The 11,820-nt window shown below is 39.9% G+C and overlaps 1 protein-coding gene across 9 annotated transcripts in view; it reads right to left on the reverse strand.

Annotated features, from left to right (window-relative positions):
- Positions 1–11,814, reverse strand: part of METTL8 (methyltransferase 8, tRNA N3-cytidine) — a 171,161-nt gene extending 159,347 nt beyond the window's left edge. For 4 of the 9 annotated variants that reach the window (XR_015147666.1, XR_015147665.1, XM_086357980.1 and 1 more), the window contains exon 1: positions 11,489–11,778. The gene's annotated coding sequence lies outside the window, so the exon portion shown is untranslated. Of the gene's footprint in view, positions 1–2,254; positions 2,276–11,488 lie in introns of those variants that run through there. The other 5 variants (XM_086357969.1, XM_086357944.1, XM_086357998.1 and 2 more) reach the window with 4 other exon arrangements.
- Positions 11,815–11,820: the final 6 nt, after the last annotated feature.

An 11,820-nucleotide genomic window follows, 5' to 3' on the forward strand; every position in this document is an offset into this window, starting at 1 on the left:
TACAGATGCTGAGAAGGTGAGGCAAAGAACCTGGAAAGAGAAGTTTTGAAATGACAAACAGTAGCAGGAGGAGGTGCCAATCAAACAAATAACCCACTTAGAATGTCAAATTCCAATTATCCAGAAACTTCCTATTCACCAACTAGGGCAGGTACTTCCTACATTGCTGTGTGACATTATGGCGGCTGTCTCTTTCCATTCGGTAACTGTGTTTCTGATGTGCTAGAACCTCTTCATTTGTAGTGCTTGTTAATCATCACACAGATGGCTCCAGTCAGGTCTGCCCAGCCTAGCTTCTGGGAAAGCTTGTGCACCCTCTGCTGGTCAGCTCCACATCAGGACAAGAAGGTCTCTGTAGGAGAAGACTTCCTAAATCACAGGGACACACTTTTGTGTTCTCTACATAGCCAATTTCAGCGAAGAGTTTGGAAATCATATCCTCAAACTGCCACCTTAAAGAGACAACTCCAGATTAAAATAATGCCTTCCTTTGTTAGACCAAAGAAAAACATCATAAAAACTAAAGTCCTGTGAGAAAATATACCATCTAAAGCATTTTAAAATCAAATGATTTCAGTTTATTACATAATAAGTAAAGGTATATAGATGACCGCCAACACTTAATATGACTATCAAGCTCCATTAGAGTTGAACTCTGGTTGAAAACCTGAGATTATTATAACAAATAATACTTGCACAGGTTTTACAACTTACAGAAGCTCTCACATTCATTTTCACACCTAATCCTTACAACAATTCTATAAGCTACGGAGGAAGGCAGGACGCATTCCTGTTATCACTGTTTTACAGATGGGACGAGAGGCTCAAAGGGATTAATGAGCTGCCTTGATTACACAGCTACAAGAACCCACACTCCAAGTCGGTCTCCTGATTCCAAATTCTATGTTCTACTCAAAATTCTATTCTACCTGAACTGCTGATCTACAAGGGGTTTTCTAAAGAGTTGGTATGTATTCTACGCAGAGAAGTAAAAGGCCTAAAAACATGTTTCTATAATACATTCATTCCATTTTGTTTCAAATATTACCAAAATTTTAGGTGCCAAAGCCTAAATCTAAGGGGTTTGTGCTGTGGGCAGTGCTTTGTAAAGAACACCAGTTTAACAAGGGAAATGGATATTTTAATAAGGAATCTTACCATCTTGATGATTTCCCCCTTACAAACAAAACTATGAATACTGTTTTGTCAGAATGCCAAGCTAAAACTCAGTATGCTGATGGATACTCAGTGAAATTCAGCTATAACCAGAAATCCCCCAAACTGGAAAGTAAAGAAGTAATGATATTAATAAATGTACTCAAACAATTATATAGTGCTGAATGTGTATGGTATTATTCTAAGTGCTTTACATACATTAACTCATTTAGTCCTCTGAAGAATCTAACAGATGAGTAAACTGAGGCACATAGAGATTAAGTAGTTCTAGTTAATTAGGGTAACCAGGTTCAGATGTGAACCCAGGCAGACTGGTACCTGAGCTCATCTTCTTAATCACTAAAGCAATGCTGCCTCTATTCAGTGGTATCTACCATAGTCCTGTTGCATTTTTAAAGTAAACTTTCAATTTTAGAACGGTTTTCGATTTATAGAAAAGTTTCAGATAGTACAAAGAATTCCCATATAGCTGACATAGTTTCCCCTATTATTAAAATCTTACATTAGTACAGTATATTTGTTACCATTAACAAGTCAATATTAATACATAATTATGAACTTAAGTTCATAACGTATTCAGATTTCCTTCATTTCACCCTAAAGCCCTTTTTCCCTTCCAGGTTACCATCCACGACACCACGTGACACTTTGTCAGCTGGTCTCCTTAGTCCCCTCTTTGGCTCTAAAAGTTTCTCACACTTTCTTTGTTTTTGAAAACCTTGACAGTTTTGAGAAGTATTGATCAGTTTATCTTTAGAATGCCTCCCAGTTATCTTTAGAAAAACATCATCAGATATTTTTCCTCATGATTAGACTGAGGTTATGGGTACGAAGAGCGGGACACTTACTGAGCAACTTCACTTTCACTTTCATGCATTGGAGAAGGAAATGGCAACCCACTCCTCTGTTCTTGCCTGGAGAATCCCAGGGACAGAGAAGCCGGGTAGGCTGCCGTCTACAGGGTCGCACGGAGTCGGACATGACTGAAGTGACAGCAGCAGCAGCACAGGCTTTAGGGAGGAAAAAGTGTCATTCTTATCACATCATATCAAGGGTGCATGATATGAACATGACTTACCACTGCTGATGTTAACCTTGATAAAGTGGTGAGTTAGTGACTGGCAGGTTTCTACTGTAAAGTTACTTCCCCCACTTTCCATACCATACTCTTAGGCAGGAAGTTACTATGCACAGCCAACCTTTAAGGAGGAGAGAGTTATGCTCCACCTTCTTAAGGGTGGAGTGTCTACATAAGTTATTTGGAAATGTTTTGCACAGATTTGTTTCTTCTTCCCCATTTATTTAATTCAACCACTTGTTTATATCAGTATGGACTCACAGATATTTACTTTTAAACTTTGGGTTATAACCCAATACTATTTAATTTTGTTGTTCAAACTTTCCTGCTGTGGCCATTAAAAACCTCTTTCAATCGCCTCCTATATCCTTCTGACACATTCTCATCAATGTGTTTTTGAGCATCTCCTTACTTTCTGGCACTACAAGATGCTGCAGACTCCTGCATACTCCTTGACCCAGGCCTAGAATCAGCCCTTTCTCTACAGAGTGTTTGTTCCTTTTATCGGAGAATGGTCTGGGTGCTGGGTGTGCCCTTTGCTCTTAAGCTGTCCTCACTTCTGGGCCCTCTCAACTGACAAAGCAAGGAAATATATGTGTATATACCACACCATGCATATGCAAATATCTTTATCTACAAATGTTTCCATATATATCCATCTGTATCTACAGTTAAGCTAAACTAGAGCTTATACTTATGTCTCCGACTCTAATCCATTACCACCTGATCATACTAGCCTTCCACTCTTGGTTGTCTCTAATCGCCCACACCAACAGTAAGAAATCTGGCAGCCATCATCCACCAATTATTAATTGTTCAATTCTAGTACACATATGAACAGAATTATTAACCCATATCGGTGGGAAACTTTTATCGACTAGAGGACAGTACTACTAGAGGACAGTTCCTACTGCTTTTAGTCTCACAGTATCAAAGTTACTTAGGTCAGCACCTTTCCCGGACCCCTTTCAGTAGGCCACTGCATACTTTTGTAATACAGTTAGATTATTTTGTCTCAATCTGCATTATATCCTGGAACCCCCTCTTCCTCTTGTTTTTAAAATTTTGCATACATTAAACTTTACTCTTTGTGCTGTAAAACTATGTTGTTGTTGCTGTTTAATTGCTAAGTCATGTCTGACTCTTTTGTGATTCTGTGGACTGTAGCCTGCCAGGCTCCTCTGTCCGTGGAATTCTCCAGGCAAGAACACTGGAGTGGGTAGCCATTTCCCTCTCTAAGAGATCTTTCCAACCCAGGGATCGAACCTGCATCTCCTGCAGTGGCAGGTGTATTCAGTAATGCTGAGCTACCAGGGAAGCCCACTGTTAAGCTATATGAGTTTTACTAAATGCATAGTGTGGGACTTCCCTGGCAGTCCACTAGTTGAGACTCCACACTCCCACTGCAGGGGGCACAGGTTCAATTCCTAGTCGAGGAACTAAGATCCTGCCAGCCATGTGCAGCACAACTGGAAAAAAAGAAATACATAGTGTTATGTATCCACCATTACAGTACCATACGAAATCTCCACCCTAAAAAAATCCTCTGTGCTACTTAATCAAAACTTTCTCCTCCCTAAACTCTCCATAACAATGTGTTCATATTTATAAATTTATGTGATTCTCATTCCAATCCTGTTTCCACTTAGCAGATGATTGAAGGAAATTCAGAGAGAGTAAGTGGCTTGGTCAAGCTTTCAGCAACTGATGCTGCTGGTGCTGCAACTCGTGCCTTCTGACCCTTCTGTGAGGCTTTCTACCGTACAACTCTACGTCCTTGTTTTCAGCAAGGAGGGCATGATTATGCACGGAGATAAGAAGAGAAGACTGAAACGGTGGTAGGTGATCACATTTCACATTAATGGAAGCTTTTTACACTAAAAATATGAGGAAGTGGAATTCTAGTTCTGGTAATTTGGTGAACCTGATACCTCCAAAATCTTTCTGCTATAAAATATTCCTAAAAGGCTGGACAAGTACTTTAAATACACCAGTAAACCAGCTAGATAGAAAGAGAAACCCTCAGAGCCAGCAAAGGTCCAAGGAGCCGAGCGAGTAATGAAGCCAGTAGTTGCCCAACTCCCACAGTTTTTAAAAAACAAAATACATCACAAACACTTATCTAAACCCAAGTTTGGTTTGACATTAGAAAATGTATTCATGTAATTATCACATTATCAGACTAAAGGAAAAAACTATATCACCTCAGCAATTACAGAGAAAGTTTTTGACAAAATTCAATACGCATTCATATTTTTAAAAAAATGAACAAGACTTTTAGCAAATATGGAATGGATGAGAATTTCATTAACCTAACAAAAGGCACCTATCAAAACCGTATGATGTCATCCTTAATGGTGAAATATTAAAAGTATTCCATTTATAAACATGAATAAGACAAGGAGGTCCACTATCACTGGTTCTACTCAACACTGCACTGTAGGTCCTGGCCAACACAGCAAAAAAAAGAAAAAAAAGAGGAAAGAAGGTAAAAGAATTGAGAAGGAAGTAACAAAACTGTCACAGTTTCCAGAAGACATGATTGGCTATGTAGAAAAATCCCCCAAACCTTACAAATGACAATTATTGCTATTAAAGATAAATATTGGCAAGCAAAAGATCAATATAGAAGAACAATGTTGCTAAATATAAGATCAATATACAGACAACTGCATGTTTATATACTATCAAAAATTTAGTTAGAAAATCTAAACTTAAAAATATACCATTTATAACACTGACCAAAAATACACTGTACTTAGAAAGTTGCAAATTATGCAATTCAGTAAAAAAATATTATAAAATTTCATTAGTGAAAGTCACTCAGTGGTGTCCAACTCTTTGTGACCCCATGGACTATACAGTCCAAGCAATTCTCCAGGCCAGAATACTGGAGTAGGTAGCCTTTCCCTTCTCCAGGGGATCTTCCCAACCCAGGGATCAAACCCAGGTCTCCCACATCGTGGGCAGATTCTTTACCAGCTAAGCCACAAGGGAAGCCCAAAAATGTTGGAGTGGGTAGCCCATCCCTTCATCCAGGGGATCCTCCCGACCCAGGAATCAAACAGGGGTATCCTGCACTGCAGGTGGATTCTTTACGAAGTGAGCTAAGACACTAAAAAAGATCCAAATAAATGGAGAGATATACTGTTTTCAGAGATAGGATAATTTGATATATGGTAAAGATGTCAGTTCTCCTCAAATTGACAGGTGGATTTAATATCATCCCAACCAAAATTTCTATAAGGTTTCCGTAGAACTTAAATGGATTTAAAAATGTATATGAAAGGGCAAGTGCAAATGGTAAAAAAAAAAAAAAAAAGAAAGAAAAGTAACACCCTCCTAAAGAAAAGCAATAGAGGTCTTGCTCTACTAGCTTGAAAGCCTTATTATAAAAGTGGTCAGGTATTCATTAACCTGGGGATAGAAAAACAGACCAGAAAATAGAGCCTAGAAATTGACTATGAATGTAAACCTGATAAACAGAGTTAGCACTACAGATTTGTAAAGAAATGAGGACCCCCTTCGATAAATGATACTGACAAGTAGTTATCAGTGTTATTAAAAAAAAAAGACAATAAATGGGTGTTAGTTAAGGTGCTTAGTTTGGGGTAATTTGCTACGTAGCAATAGAAAATGAACACCTTTAATGTGTGGACCAAAAGACAGGTTTAAGGTCTATAGCAGCACTTTTCTAGGAACAAAAAGCCCAAAAGAAACAAAAGCCCAGTCAGTAGAAAATGGATAAATAAACTGTAGAAAATTCACACAATTAACTACTATATAGTAGTAAAAATAAATGAAATTAACCCACAGGTACTTTGTCAAGTATAATGTTGAAGAAAAAAAAAGACAACCTGTATAAGAGTACATATATGCACTATGATTCAATTTACATGATGCTCAAAAACATTCAAACCTTAATGTTTTATTTATATTAAGAGAAAAGAGGGATCCAACAACCAGGATTGGCACATAGATGTCAAAATTTTAGGTAATGTTCTGTTTTATTAAGGTTAATGATAGCTATCTAGGTATTCATTTTATTTATTATTTATATGTTATGCCATGTTAGCTATACATATTCTTTTTAATAAGTAAAATTTTTAAAATAAATAGCTTGCAAACTTTACTACCAATCCTTTAAACCTAAATCTTTCTGGATTTTGCATATGAATGAATGTACTACATATTTGTACTACAATGTAGTACATCATTAAATGTACATTTAATGATACTACATATCATTAAAATATACAGAGAAAAATAAAAGAACCAAATTTACAGTTAAAAAAGCCTCAATTGATTTCAAAAGAAATTTCCAAAAAAAAACTCTCACCCAAACTACACAATTAACCTGCTAACTGGTCTGCTTCACTCTTGCCCTGATGCTGTATGCAACTATCTCTTAAAGGGAATGTCACATCACTCTATAGAAATTTTTTTCCATCACACTGCCATGGACCAACAAGCTCTGACCCCTGCCTATTTCTGGCCTGATTTTACTCCTCTCTTCCCACATGCCCCAGCCATAGAACAGATCCTAACATTCTCCAGCATTAATGTCTACAATGTTAATGTGTTAATTTAATAAAATCTTTGTTTCCTTCATTGACAGCACATCTACTATTTCCCTGCTTTCCATTTTTTTTTTTTTTTTTTTGCGGGGGGGGGGGGGGGAGCGGAGTTTGGGATGTTTATTTGTGGTTCTGCTTGCTGAAGCTGAAACTCCAATACTCTGGCCACTTGATGTGAAGAACTGACTCACTGGAAAAGACCCTGATGCTGGGAAATACTGAGGGCAGGAGGAGAAGGGGACAATAGAGAATGAGATGGTTGGATGGCATCACCAACTCAATGGACATGAGTTTGAGCAAGCTCTGGGAGTTGGTGATGGACAGGGAAGCCTGGTGTGCTGCAGTCCATGGGGTTGCAAAGACTCGGACACGAATGAGTGACTGAACTGAACTGACACTTTTTATTTAGTATCTTTAATATTTTTTAATACCTTTAATATTCAAATCATCAGAAGTCCTGTCAATTCTGCTTTTAATATAAATATATCCTGAATCGGTTACCTTCTTTCCCTCTCCCCCTGCCACTCTAGCTCATTTACCGTCGCTTATCTGGGCCAGTGCCACAGCCACCATGTCCTTGTTTCCATTCTCGTGCCCCTGCAGTTTATTCTCTACACTATAGCCACAATGATCTCATCAAAACAAATCAGATCATGTTACTTTCCTTCTCCAGAGTGTCCCATGGCTTCCCTTCACCACAGAATAAAATCCAAAATTCCTTACTCCTGACAAGGCGTACAAGCCTTCTGATAGTTTTAGAATAATCCAACGTTGTTATTGCCCTGGGGACCCTGTATTGGAACATCCCTCTGCCTGAACTACTCTAACTTTAGTTCTGTGTAGATTGGCTCATCCTCATTCAAGGCTCAGTTCAAAACTCCACTCTTCAGAAAGGCCTTTCTTGACCATTCTGGGTACAGCAGGGCTCCCAACCACTCACTATCAAGCACATCCCCGTTTTATCTTCTTCACAGTACTTTATCACTACCTGAAAATATTTTAAAAATCTATTTACTGTCTATCTCCCTGGACATGTGAGGATCTTGTTCCCTGATCAGTTAAACCCTATGCCAAAATAGTTCCCAGCACATTGTAGATGAAAATAATTACATGTTGAATGAATGACCTCTTGTGGCCTTGGTTCAAATTTGTTTTTGTCTCTGAGTAAATGTTTAGGTTTAATAATCAGAGTGCTTTATATATTTATTCTGTTAGCCCTCTTTAAACAAAATATATGAACAAAAAGCATTTTATTAACTTCTGAACTCTTATCTCTTCTTCATCTTGAAAGTATCGTGGCAAGGATGGTTAAGTATTCTCAAAGCATCATATAGACACAGAATGAAAAAAAAGAATTAATGTTTGTTCTATGCCCCAAATTAAGAGATCAGATCAGATCAGATCAGTCGCTCAGTCGTGTCTGACTCTTTGCGACCCCATGAATTGCAGCACACCAGGCCTCCCAGAGAAGTCATTTCCAAATCTTAAGCTAGGGGTTTATGCCATTTTACCTTCAACAAGAAAATATCTACTTTATAGGGAGAACTGTTAGGGATAAAAGTTTTTTTTTAAGTTATTTCTTCTTATTGGCTGGGTTTCTCTGTTGGCTCAGTGTAAAGAATCTGTCTGCAACGCAGGAGACACAGGTTCGATCCCTGGGTCAGGAAGATCCCTTGGAGGAGGAAATGGCAATCCACTCCAGTATTCTTGCCTGGGAAATCCCATAGACAAAGGAGCCTGGTAGGCCAGTCCATGGGGTTGCAAAAGTCAGACACAATTCAGCAAATAAAACAACATTTCTTCTTATTAATTCTGTGGTTTCCTACATTTAAAGAATAAAGACTAAATATAGTTCTATGTTAAAAGTATTTAGTTAATGATAATAGAATCTATACATACATTGTTTTTAGAAGAGCCCATTCATTCAACATGGCTTCCCTGGTAGCTCAGACGGTAAAGAAACTGCCTGCAGTGTAGAAGATCTGGGTTCGATCCCTGGGTTGGGAAAGTCCCCTGGTGAAGGAAATGGCAACCCACTCCAGTATTCTTGCCTAGAGAATCCCATGGACAGAGCCTGATGGACTACAGTCCATGGGGTCACAAAGAGTTGGACATGACTGAGTGACTAACATTCATCCAACATACATATGCATCCAGAGCACAGTGCCTAAAATGTGGCTAATGCATATGGATGTTGAATGAATGAATGGACCTCTCTAAACAAACGTTGGAAAGACAAACAATTCTAATATAGTGCTACAGCCAGTGAATGCAGAGTAACACAAGAGGCAAGGTTATCACTAAGACCAAAGGGTCAGGACAAGTGAGAGGAGCTGAGATACCTGACATGAGTCTTGAGATAAATGGATAAGAGGAGAGGAAGGGAGATCCAGATAAAGAAAAATTTTAATGTAAAGGGACCCTGGCTTGAGCAAGGAGGAAACGTGTCAGAACCACAGGAGCGAATGTGAAGGATGGGCAAAGATGAGGCTGAAAATGTGGGCAAGATGCAGATAACAAGTGCCCTGTATACTACACTGAGACTTACAGACTTTGTCCTATAAAGCACCTATACAGACCATGAGGGATTGGTACATGTAGTCTCAAGATGATGAGACTTCCCTAGGGATACTTTTTATTTTCAATTTGATAAAAATCTAAACAAAATTTTTTTGAACAAAAGGATACTCTGGATCATCCCTTTGATTAATCATTGTCACAATCAAATTTGATTGATTTCAAATCACGTTTGCGTTTAGAACTGCACTGGCTAACAAGTGGGACTATTTGTCATTGGCACAGGTTAATGAGAGACATGGAGACTATTTTATGTAAATGGTGTTTGTCAAGTGAAGGTCAAATGAAATCTTAACACAAGGAACAAAGGAAGGTTTTTACAGTGGTTTAAATAAAGAAAAGAGGTGAAGTCACCGGGTAAAGCAATGGCACCCCACTCCAGTACTCTTGCCTGAAAAATCCCACGGACGGAGGAGCCTGGTAGGCTGCAGTCCATGGGGTCACTAAGAGTCGGACACGACTGAGCGACTTCACTTTGACTTTTCACTTCCATGCATTGGAGAAGGAAATGGCAACCCATTCCAGTATTCTTGTCTAGAGAATCCCAAGGATGGGGGAGCCTGGTGGGCTGCATCTATGGGGTCGCACAGAGTCAGACACAACTGAAGCGACTTAGCAGTAGCAGCAGCAAGGGCAGTAAGGACAGGTCTTTCTGTAAGGAATTCACGCCCCCAAGAACAGTGAAGCATGACAGGTCTGGCAAACAGTCTCACTGGTATCAGTGAATAAGCATTCATCAGAGTTTGTTTCATAGTTCATTTAATGTACAACTGTTTGAGCGTTATAGTTGTTCAAAAGATACAACAATAAGGAGTTTATATACAGTTTTATATTTGCATATATCTAATGTACTGAACATATTTTAAGTTCACCATAGAAAATCCTAGGTATCTACGTAGGTTTGAGAAATTCTGCTCTGGGTGACTGGAAGCCACTGAAAGACTTAATAGGGAAATGACAGATTTGTGCTTTAGAAAAATCACTCTGGCAGCAGTGTGGAGGGTTGGAATTGGAAGTATTTAAGTAAGGCAGAGAGGAGGCTACATAATATAATAATGTGAAAAAATGGTGAGGCCCTAAATTATTTGGGGTAGGGGGGATATGAAGAGGAGATGGATAACAGAATCAAAAGTACTTGGTTGAAGGTGATGGAAAAGAGGGCAGCTAGGACGACTGTCCCTTGGGTGACTTGTTTGTGAGACCACTGAAAGACAAGCAAATGGGGGTGAAGGGAAAGGAGAAAAAAAAAAGATGAATTCAATTCAGCAGTGATTTGAATTTCATTTCAGCCAAAGAAAATCCAGTTATCTTTTCTGGGTCTGTTTTCTCAGTGACAGCTGCATTCATGAATTACCAAATTAACTATTATAGCGCTCTCTAAAAATATACAAAGCACTCCACAGTATGCTGTAAATAAGTCATGAAAAATCAGCAAAAGCCCAGGCCCCAAAGGAAATTTAGCAGGATGGAAATTTAGCAGGGTTAAAAAGTTTCATCCTAAACGCTTAAAAACAGCACACTCACAGAGTTACTGTACTTTTTGCCTTGTCAGTCCGATGCAATCACACCCTAGCCCATGTGTGAACAAGAGGCCACGTGGGAGACGCAAAGGCACCATGCTCAAGGGACTTACAGGCAAAGCAATGGGTCTCGTCTGGGACATGCTTACTGAAAACTTAGTGTGGTAGGAATGGCATATCCTCAGTGACACAGCCCCTGAAGATATGACAGGAAAATTGACCCGACCGGGAGGACCACTCACAGTTATCTTAGAGGAATCAACGTGGAACATCTTAGGCAGTCTAAAAACAATGTAAATATTTCATATTTCATTCCTCAATAAAGAGGAGGGGGAAAAGGCGAGAGGAAGGAAAATGCAGCAATTATCGCAAAACCAGCCTGAGTCTCCACGGGCCACGGAGGGGCGGGCCTCTAGAAGAGTAATTCAACTCTACTTCGGTAGTAATGTCAGTATTTTCACCACTAACTCATAATTACAAAGCACAGTGTTCAAGGACCCAAAATGTTTAACCATCCACAACATCCAACGTTAAGACTGAGGGGAAAGCCGAGGGCGTACCTTTCTTTTTCACAAGACGCTGCCTTGTGGGGAGGGGAGGGGCGGTCGCACACGACACAGACCCCCTCTCGACACCCAGCCAGGGCTCCCAGAGCGAAAGTCGGGGACTGACAAGCGTGGGGGCACAGGGGCGGCAAGGGACGGACCCCTGAGTGCACGGAGCGAACACGGAACACAGACCAAGAGGCGGCAGCACAGCGCCCCCACAATCCTCCCCAGGCGTCGCGAACAGAGCCGGAAAGCCACGCCAACCCTACGGCGCAGCCTCCGGCCGGCCAGAAGAGAGGGGGGGTAAGGTGGGGCCGCGGTGGGTTGGAGGCGGGGCCGAGGCG

This window comes from Bos grunniens, chromosome 2 (genome assembly GCF_055505025.1).
Source record: "Bos grunniens cultivar Pamir isolate PY7600 chromosome 2, Bosgru_T2T1.0, whole genome shotgun sequence".
Classification (NCBI taxonomy): Eukaryota; Metazoa; Chordata; class Mammalia; order Artiodactyla; family Bovidae; genus Bos; species Bos grunniens.